We start from the raw sequence: 11,597 nt of genomic DNA, 5'->3' as shown, positions 1-11,597 counted from the left end.
TCAGTTTAAGAAAAAAAAATAAAAAGTATAAACGGAGGGTCCGATTTGATTTTAAGAAAAAAAAATTAATTGGATGGTCCGATTTCTCTCTATCCCACACCTGTGTCTAACACCTATATACACTATAACCAAGCACAACTCACACACTCCTGTCATATAAAAAAAAAAAAATTAGCCCCATAAAATCGGTAATGCCGATTTGTTTTATCAAGATTTAAAAAAAATTTAATTTGTAAACATGAGTAACGATTTCTATAATCTCCTCTGTATGTAAAAAAAGTTCGTGAATCCTATAGTGATTGTCTATCTCTTCTCCTCCTTTTCTTTCTCTTTCTTTATGAACCTATTCTTCTTGTTTTTCTTCTTTTTGAACGTTGCTTTTTTTTATCCATTTTAAATGTATGGATTTTTTTTATGAATATAATGTTTAATTAATTCATTTTATTTATCAAAATAAAAATTTGATTTTTATAATCAACAAATGAATAATAATATTAGTTTTAAAGTTTATTATAATGGTCAAATTTTATTAGAAATATTTGAAGGTGTAATATTTATGTGTAATAATTTTTGTATAGTTGTTTTTTTTTTTTACAGTTTCGTTCGATGAATTTAAGAATTATATTTGTCAAAATATAGATCCTCATATATAGGGCTGCTGGCAATAGATATCTTATCCACGGGTACCCAATCCGACCCAATCCGTTCGGATAGGATAGGCTACCCGACTTGCTGCGGGTAGGGTAGAGATCGGTCCAGGTATGTGAAGGAGGTGAGAGTTGAACCAACAACCTCCTTTATGTAATAGACTTGCAATAAGTGAACAACCGCTAAACTGGTTAGTTAATTTAGTAATTTAGAGTATTAATTTTTATTTTTTATTTTTTATTTTTTATTTTATTAATATGTATGAAATTTAAAATTATTGAATTTTATATTTGTTTTGAAAAATTTGATATTTCTGCGGGTACAGTAAGGTAGGATAGGGTTTAAAATTTTAGGGTGCGAGTAGGGTTAAGGTTGAGAGATTCTCAACCCGTGAGTAGGGTAGGATAGAGTTTTAATGAAATTTTCATCCCACGGGTAGGGTTAGGATAGAGTCCAAACCCTACCCTACCCTACCCATTACCAGCCCTACTCATATACTAAAAAGAGTGACAAATATTTTATATAGACGACCTATATTAGTATTTGGTGGGTTCGTACAATTTCAGACAATGTCCATAAATGATGACACAAGTTTGTAAGAGATGTTCTCAATCTATTATCAAGTCTAATCATTGGTGTCTATAATTGAGTTGTATGTGGAGTTCGAACAATTACCTAATAAGATCACAGAACCTGACTATGATTTCGATTGGGAGAGTTATAACAGTAAAAGCGAAGAGAAATATGAAGGCAACTACGATTTTGTTGATTCCAATGCAGATGAAGAACAAACGAACTGCACCGTTGAGTTAGACGTAGAGCACGTGGCTAATGCACTAGTAAGTAAGCACCATTCGAAGATCCATCTTTCATGCGCGCTTTGGAATACTCTAGAATTTTTAGAGTATGCCAATGCAGGTTTGTAGTCGTGAGCACCACATCTGAATTAGTTATTTAAATATTATATTTGTATATTAATATATTGCATGGTCTAAATATGTTTAATTTGCGGTGGTATTGCAGATCTACCTGTGGTCATAAGTGGTAAATTTGTCATAAGAATAAAATTTAATTTTAGAGAAGTCGTGATAAAGACAGTTAAAGATTATACTATTTACAGAGGTGTTAATTATTATCGGGTTTATGAGTCTGAGCCGATTATTCTTTTTCTCCACTCAGATTGTTAATAACAATTTCTTACAAATCGATGCTAACAATTTCTTTGACATTAATTATAAATCCCATATCTAGATATTACACACCGAAAATTTTATTTTTGCGTATTACACTACTCTAGTTAACATATCAAAAATAATTATCAACACTTTACTTTTTTATTAGAATTTAGAATTTAAATTTTGATATTAAAAATTTAGTTAAATATTAATTAAAAATAAAATTTTTATTAATCATATAATAGTATTTTTTCATGTCTATCGTAAAATTAATAATTAGAAAAAGACTATTACAAAATCTATTATAAAAATTAGAAAATCTTTTCTATTATGGCGTTAATAACTGTGGTAACATTTCTGGAGTGATAAGAAAATGTGATTTATTATTTAAAGTTTTGTTTATAGAGTACCTAATTAAAATAAGATGGTGATTTCGAGTTATAATTTGTTAGGTTTTTTTTGTCGAAACTCTTTAATGATTAGGGTTCGGCATAAAAGGTAGTTTTTATAGACACAAGATTAATCATGATATTAATTTTAATTTATAACCTTTTTTTACTAATAATATTATAATCGTTTGGTCATTAAGGTAATAATAATTATCAGTGTTTTGTTATTCTATATTCTAAAAGCATATTTTAAATACTATAAAAAGTAATATTTGACTAGAAATTATTACGAAAAATAAGTTAGTTAAATTCTAATTATCATTGAATTCATCAATTTTAATGAATAACAATTAAGATCGAATTATACCTCATCTTGTATAATAAAAGTTATAGCTTATCTTTGAATATATCGGATCACTTTCAATAATCTTTTCCCAAGATTGATAGTGGTTCCTGTCTTCCTTATAGTGCTCCTTCCTCAAAATATAACTATCATTGTTGCTGATGTTATTTTTCTCTCTAATTAAAACTTCTCGTTTACTTTGGAGAGGGAAAAGCGGGGCACTAAGGTTTTTTCTTAAAGCGAGGCACGAAAATAAATGCAAAGGAAAAGTGTATCCAGTTTCACTCTCCTTTTATTTGGTGAAATCATTCTTCTGTTCGAGAGAGAATGGACAAGCTGACATTTGACTCCATTTTTTTTACCTCTCGGCATATATTGTCTTTAATTATTTTTTTGAGAGCACTATTTTTTTTTACTCAATAAAATATTAAAATAGGCTCATTTTTTTAATATAAAATTTGTTAGTGAAATACACACTAAAAATGGGTTAAAAGATATAGCAAGCGATATGTTATTATGAGTAAGATATTAGTTGAAAGTTATTTCAATACGCAGGTCATATATGGAGTATTTTTTTATTTATCCGAAAATTCTGTCTATAAATATAAAATTCGTTATTATTTTATTTTATTGTGAGGAGTTATTTTAGTGTGTTGGTGCTGTAATGGAGAATTTTGCAAATATATTGGTATATTATAACAGTGAGATTATAGAAAATACACATAAGAATGTGAGTTTTATGTGTGAGAATCTGTTTTTGTTTGTGATTTCAGGCATTATGACTTTTGTGAAGCTACAATATGGTCTCTGTCAAAGCATAGAGAGTAATATCTTAAAGAGAGTGAGCGATATTCTGTACAGAAATTCCATTATCGTATTGCGGTATAATCCAGTTTGATATTATGCCAATTATTAACAAAGCAAGTATGCAGCATATGTTTCAATTTAGGTGCAATAACCAAAGATTGAGTTGTATGTAAAGTTTGAACATATAGCTGCGGATGGGTTCCAATTTGACTCAGACATGGAGAATGATAGAGCTAAAGTGTAGGAAGGAATGAACAGTGACAACGAAGAGGACTTCGAAGCTAACTATAAAGTCGGTGACGAGAACGAGGATGGTGAATTCGTGATGGGAAAGGTAAGGCAGTCGTGGAAAATATAGTGGTTCCACCTGCAACCAGTCAACCTGTGGATGTCCCACCTTTTATATATTTGTAGTTTGGATCTTGACGCTATACATGCACGAAAGTTCCTTGAATATGTGAACATAGGTACATGAGGAGTGAGTAATACATTTTTCTTAATTTATATTTTGGATAAATTGACGAGGGACAATTTTCTTTTTTTGTAGGTGTTGATGAACCTGAGAACGGGGAGTTCAGGATCGAAATAAAATACAGTTCTAGAAAGTTGCTCGTCGCGGCAATTTGGAGTTACACTATCTCTAGAGGAGTCGATTACACTATGTATAAGTCTGAGTCACAGATGTTTTATGCAAAATATAAGACATATGGTAGTGGTTGCAATTGGCTTATTCAAGCAAGCTTGATAGAGAAGAAAGATTGTTGGGAGATACGGAGATACAATGGGAGGCATACGTGCACCATGGGAACAATTTCACAGGATTATTCCAAGTTGGACTCAGACATGGTTGCGAAGACTATAAGGCCATTGCTTGAAATCGACCCATCCCTGAAGGTGAAATCTACAATTGCGGAAGTCTAGTCAAGGTTTAACTACACCTTAGTTATCGGAAGACATGGTTAGCAAAGCAAAAGTCGATCAAAAAGATCTTCGATGGTTGGAAATAATTTTACTAACATTTGCCATTGTGGTGCACGGTAATGGTTCAGAAGATGCTTGGGTTAGTTGTCTAAATAGAAACATGACCCCTATATAATGAGAGTGAAGAGGTGGACGTTGTTAGGATACTTTACTGGATATTCTGGACTTTCAATTTATGTATTAGAGCATTCCAATATTGCAAGTCTTTGGTTTAGGTTAATGACACACACTGACGAACAGGATTTCTGTCGGTAAAGAAATTTTATAAAAATAATCGCGTTGTAAGTATAGTTTCTAAATCAACAGAGAATCCTTTCGTACAAAAGTTTGGTTGTCACAAGTAACAAAACCCAATAAAATTTATAACCGAAGTATTGAAACCTCGGGTCGTCTTCTCAAGGAATTGCAGGGAAGTATGAATTATTATTGGTTATGGAAAAAGGTGTTTTTGGGTTTTTTTGAATTAAAGAACAAGCAAATTAAATGACAAGAGAAATAAATTAATAGTTATGAAAGCTCTTGGCAAGGTATAAGAACTAGAAATCCCATCCTAGTTATCCTTATCAGGTGTGATGAGAATTGTTTATCGCTCCCACTTAGTTAACTCTTACTAAATAAAGGAAAGTCAAGTGGACCAATCAATTTGATCCTCAAGTCCTAGTCAACTCCTGTGGAAAGACTAGCTTTAGAGCGATCCAAATCAATTAGCGAGAATTCCAATTTTTAATCAACTGCTGAGTTTGATAACTCAAGTGTTACCAATTACTTAACCAAAACCAAAAGGGGAAAATCTAAATTAAATTGAAAGCATCACAAATAGAATAAAACAATCATAAATCTGAAATATCTCAAATTATATTAAATAGAATATTCAAATCTAACATGAAAAGATTCATAAGCCAAATTGAAAAGATAAATAACAATCAAAGTAATAGAATAAATAAAAGTAGAAAATAAATTAAAGGAACATTGAACTTGGAATGAAGAGAAGTAGCCTAATCATAAGAGAAATCATAAATCCTAAATCCTAAGAGAGAGGAGAGAGCCCCTCTCTCTAAAAACTACATCTAAAATCTAATAATTGTGAATAATGAATGTTGTATGAATTGTTCCATGTCATGATCGATTCCCCCATTCTCTGGCTTTTATTCTGCGTTTCTGGACTTGGATTTGGGCCAAAAAGGGACCTAGAAATCGCTGGGGGCGACTTCTGCAATTTACTGCACGTGGCGTCCGTCACGCGTGTGCGTGGGTCACGCGTTCGCGTCATTTGGAGTTTTTCCTTGTCACGCGTACGCGTCAATCACGCGTCCGCGTTATCCATGCGTTCGCGTCGCTGCCTTTTCTTTAAAACTCCATTTTTGTGCTTTCCTTCCATTTTTGTATGTTTCCTTTCTGTCCTCTAAGCCATTCCTGCCCTATGAAGCCTGAAAATACTTAACACACAAATTACAGCATCGAATGGTAATAAAGGATAATTAAAATTAATATTTTTAAAGCATAGGAAACATGTTTTCACATATAACATAAAATAAGAAAGGAATTATAAAACCATGCAAATCTTATGAATAATTGGGTGAAGAATTGATAAAAACACTTATTTGAGCACAAGATGAATCATAAAATAGGGGTTTATCAACCTCCCCTCACTTAAACAATAGCATGTCCTCATGCCAAATCCAAGAGAAAAGAATGAAGGTAGAATGGTGGAATCTTATGCAATGCAGTCTATTCTAAATGCAAGCTACCTAAATGAATCATGCAATTCTAATTATTATCCATCTATATATATAAAGCTTACATGTGGTTAAATTGAGTTAAATTTTTCAAAGAATCATTTATGCACAATAAAAGGGTCAAGCCATATTAGAATATGTTCACAATTGAGTTGAATTAACCAAAAGATTGACAAACTTGCAAGACAAGAGATAATTAAACATGGATATATGGAATTGAGATATTGAACCCTCACTGGATTTGTGTTTACTCTCTAATCACTCAGTGTTTGGGGTTAATCACTCTATTCTTTTCTAGTCATGCTTTCTAAAATTTTGTTCTTCATCTAACCAATCAACAAATATATAATGTATACATGCAAACATCATGAGGCCTTTTTCAAGGTTGTAATGGGGCTAAGGTAAAGGTGAGGGTATATATATAAGGCTAAGTGAGCTATAAATTGAATCCTTGATTAGTCTAAGATCTCACCTAACATATACATACTCTATACAATTTTAAATTTTGCCTAGCTTCCCAATTTTTCCATTTTTGTGTCACATACTCATGTACCAATTTTATTTTTTTTTTATTTTTATCCCATGTGCATTGGTTTTTCTATTAAACTTAATTATTGGGGTAATTTTCTCCCCTTATTTATTTATTTAATTAAAAAGAATTTTTTTAATCTGAAATATAAACACAATTTATTTCAATGCACATGGTATTTTAATTTACTTTGGTTTCACATGAGCATGCTCCCAAATTTCTGATTATTTTATTAATTTAATCCTTTCCTATTAACCCATGTTCCCACGTTTTCCCACACTTAGTGGATACACAATCTCTATCTTAAGCTAACCAAAGATTCAATTTGGAATTTTTAATTTATTTTTCTGCTTAAGGCTAGTAATGTAGTTATAGAACAGAAGGAGATTAAAAGGCTCAAGGGGGCTAACAAGGGTGACATAAAAGGGTAGGCTTATTTGGGATAAGTGAGCAAAAATAAGTAATGGCCTCAATCACATGCAAGTATGTAAATACATTCTATATTGGACATATAGACTGAAACAAAGTAAAGATTGCAAGCATAGAAAAGAAGTGTGAAACACACAGGATTGAAATTTATGGTTAAATGTAACCATACAATTAGGCTAAAAAACTCACGAGTTGTGTGTTCTTTGGCTCAAAAACTATATATCAGTTATGTATATCATGTAAGTAGAGATCAAGAGTTTCCATTCAACTCAATGTGAATCTTAGAATGACTCTTATAAAATTTAGTATTTTCCTTGAAAAATGTTGTCAATTAACTAACAGTTATTGCTATATATATATAGTGTGTGGATTGTTGTGATTCTTGAAAGGCTAAAGTTTCTAGTTTACTCTTTTTATTTTCAATTAAACTAAGTTATCGTATGCTAAAAGGGTAAACTAAACTAATTAATCCATATTTTCTATATCACAACTTAATAAGCTAAAAGTGCAAACTAAACTAAATATCTAAGATATATATAAAACAAAGCGAGAAATATAATAAAGTAAACAGAAATACAGCAAAAGAAAATGCACAAGTACTGAAAGACAAATAAAATAAAATAAAATACAGGAAAAGAAATAAAAATAGGATAAAGAGAGTCTGAAAGTGGTTCACCAAAAATAAAGTTTGCCAGAGATGGCGACCTCCCCACACTTAAATAATAGCATTGTCCTCGATGCTCAATCAAGCTGGGTGTGAAGAAATGGCATCTCTGGAAGGATGTACTGCTGGTGTCTCTGTGGGCTCTGGTAGGGATAGTGCATGAGGCTCTTCTTGGATCGGTGCCTGTGGGTTTGATGGCTGTGCCTGCGAAGGCTCCTCATGCTGGGACTCTGCCTGCTGATGCTCCTCACGTGCCTCTGTCGCATGATCATCCGCCTCCTCCTCAGATAGCTCTGATGGTGTGTCAGGCTCGGAGGGGATGTCAGGGGTGCCGGACCGGATCATTAGCTTCAGATGCTCATAATGCCGCTTGTTGCAGCGCTCCATCCGATCCAGGCGCTCGAAGAGTTGGCGCACTAGGTGGTAGATAGGCTCTGAAGCAGGTGGAGGTACTGTGGTGGTGGCTGGTGCAGCAAGAGCTGAAGGGGTAGCAGAAGATGTGGCTGCCTCAGCAGAGTCAGTGAGAAAGGGTGGTCAGTAGCCCAAAGCCTGGAACTTCCTGCTGTGTGGAATAATCTTCTTGCATTCGGCGGCAGGTGGCTTTTTATCAGCAATCTCCCAGGGTACCTCAGTTCGGCGTCCCATCTGAGTAATCAAGTATGGAAGTGGCAGAGTGCCTCGGACATGGACCCTGGACATATAATACCTAATAAATCTGGGAAGGTACAGGTCCTTACCCTCCATCACACACCGAATGAGGGTAATCATGGCAGCTGGCACCTCTGTCTCATGAGTGCTCGGCATCACGTAGTTACTCAGAATCTGCTGCCAAAGCTGAGCCTCATCATTCAGGTAGATAAGCTTTATTCCCTTTGGGGCCACTGTGGACTTGCTCATGACCCATGGGACAGTAGGATCAAGAGCTATGGTCCGCTTTACTGCGTCCCAGTCAAACCTCATGAATCTCATATCCTCTTCAGCCTGCTGATAACCATCTGGTTTATCTGATTTAGGTAGGAGCTGGAGGATATCTTCTATTGCTTCCTCAATAACCAGTATCTGTTTGTCTCGGAGCTGTACTGCATCCAGGGTCGTTTTGAAATAGTTACACTAGAATTCTCTGACCCAGGATGAGTTGACCTCAGTCAAGTTCCTCTCCAAGAAGAACCAGCCTCACTGTTTAATTTGTTCTGAGGTGTATTGTTTGAGTTCTTTTGGAATTTTGAGGGTCTTTTCCAGGTATAAATTCCTTGAAGTTTGAAAGACCGGATACTTGAGTTCATAGTATCTGTTGGCAAACTTTACTGGGTCTGTGGCAGGCACCAACTGATCAGCCTTTTCCTGCAGGGTATAATTCTTCTCCCGCCAGGAATCATCATGGAGGATATCCAATATAGAGGTAGAGGATTCGCCTCTTTTCCTTTTGCCAGTGGTTGCTTTGCCCTTTCCTTTTCTTTTAGGGTCAGACATCCTGAAAAGCAGAAGTTTCAGGATACAGTTTAAAAAACTAAAGTAGGAAAACAGGTAAGTAAATAGGATTTTATCAATATAAGCAATAGAGTGGCGAAAGAGGAATAAAGTAGCAATATAATCATGGATTGAGTTAAATATATGTAAAATGTTGGATTGTATGTAAGTTAAAAGTTGGAGAATAAAAATCACAATCCAAAATCTATGATATGTGAAATTCTTGTTAATTAGGAAAAACAATAATCATGCCTTGAAATGGTTTGAAGGTAGTTAGGTAAAAACCAAAAGAGAAGTTAGAAAGTTAAAGAAGTTAGGAGTTAAAAGTGAAGTTAAAGTAAGTGGCATGGTAATGTGGTTCCTAGTTAACAAAAATCGCAGAAACTTGAATAACAAGTAACTCACATTCAAGTAAATATTGCATATTATTGATGATAATTATAGAAAAAAATTGCAAAATGAAAGTGGAATCATCAATAATGTTATTTAATGAATAAGGGAATCAGAAAGAATAAGAAAGCTAGCCCTGTATACAATAATAGTTACCATGCGAGTATCGGAATGGCTCCGTATGAGGCATTATATGGGAGGAAATGTCAATCTCCGCTATGTTGGTATGAAGCTGGAGAGAAAGGCTTGTTGGGGCCGGAGATGATAGCTGAGACCACTGAAGAAGTTAAGAAAATCCGAGATAGGATGCTTATGGCGCAGAGTTGCCAGAAGAGTTACGCCGATCAAAGACGGAAGCCCTTGGAATTTGAGGAAAGAGATCATGTTTTCCTTAAGGTTACTCCAACCACGGGAGTTGGTAGGGCGATTAAAGCAAGGAAGTTGAATTCTCGGTACATCGGTCCATTTCAGATCCTGGAAAGGGTTAGACCGGTGGCATATCGGATGGCTCTACCACTTCATCTTTCGAACTTGTACGACGTGTTTCACGTGTCGCAACTTCGGAAGTACACTCCTGATGCTAGCCATGTGTTAGAACCTGAATCGGTTCAGTTAAGAGAAGATTTGACGCTTCCAGTGGCTCCAGTCAGAATTAATGATACTAGTATCAAACGGTTGCGTGGGAAAGAGGTTTCATTAGTCAAGGTGGTATGGAGTTGAGGCGGTGTTGAGGAACACACTTGGGAACTTGAGTCGGAGATGCGATCGGATTATCCGCACTTATTCTCAGGTAATTGAATTTGAATTTTGTGGGCAAAATTCCCAATTAGGTGGGTAGAATGTAAAAAAACCAGTTAATTAACGGCTAATTAACCCATAAAATGAGAATTTATTCTAGAAAGCCAAAAATGTGATTTTTATGGCTTAATATGATAGAGGAGATTGAGACGAGAAATTCGGTACCAATTTTATAGAAATCGGACCAAGATTGGACCGAAAGGGCCAAACCGGTCCAACCGGGCCCAAAGTGGGCCCTTGGCCCAACTAAACTAAACCAAAACCCTAGTTTTCAGCACTCTCTCTCCTCATTTGTTACACACACACACTGAAATGGAGTGAGGGAGGGGAAGAACACTCTCAAACTTCTATCTCTCACTTGATCTTCAAACCACCATAACTTTTGATCTAGAGCTCCGATTGCCGCACCGTTTGCAGCCACGCGTTCACCGCGAAGAGCTCTACAAAACCCATACAACCAATCTTGAGGTAAGTCACGTTTTTCTCTTCGAAATTCCAGCCCTTGTTTTCGAGTTTCATGGGTGAAATGTTGAGATTTTGGGCTCTTTGATGTTATAGGACCCAACTCTCTTGAAGGAGAAGGTTAATCTTGTCTCCTTGGACCTTGGGTGTGGTAAGATTCTCAACCCTAGTGTAATTTATTGTTCTATGATGATTGGGTATTGAGATGTTGTGTATGGGTATGATGATTGTGGCTTAGGTTGTGTATATGTGAATATTGGAGCTTGATTGGTGACTTTGGAAAGCTTGAAAAATTGTGATGAGGAAGGATGTATGACATGATATTGTGTTTGTCCTTTAGCCATTTGACTGAAAAGTGTTAAAATGGTTGGATGGTGGTTTTGGAAATTTTGGTAAAGTGTCAATGTGTGAGTTGAGGATGGCTTGATGTTGATTTTGATACATTTTGATTGATTTCAAAAAGGGTTGAAATTTGGCATGTTTTGGTTGATTTTGAAAAGAGTTGAATATGGTTTGTTTTGAAAATGGCACCTTGTGGTTTTGTATGAAAACATAGTTTTTGGGCATGTTTTGACGGGACATAACTTGGACTACGAATCCCCGTTTTGTACCAAGCTTGTTTAGAAATGAAATTGGATCTGGGATGTCCATGCCGTTGAAAGAACGGGCGAAAAACGATTTAAAATGAGAAAGTTATGTCCGTCGGAAGATTGGAGGTTGAATCTGTAAATTCTGCAGTTTTTAACTTAGAAAATTTTTAGCAGAATGACCCTCCGCGC

Source organism: Arachis ipaensis, chromosome B03, assembly GCF_000816755.2.
Source record: "Arachis ipaensis cultivar K30076 chromosome B03, Araip1.1, whole genome shotgun sequence".
NCBI lineage: Eukaryota > Viridiplantae > Streptophyta > Magnoliopsida > Fabales > Fabaceae > Arachis > Arachis ipaensis.
The sequence above is the reverse complement of the archived record's forward strand: the minus strand, read 5'-3'. Positions refer to the sequence as shown.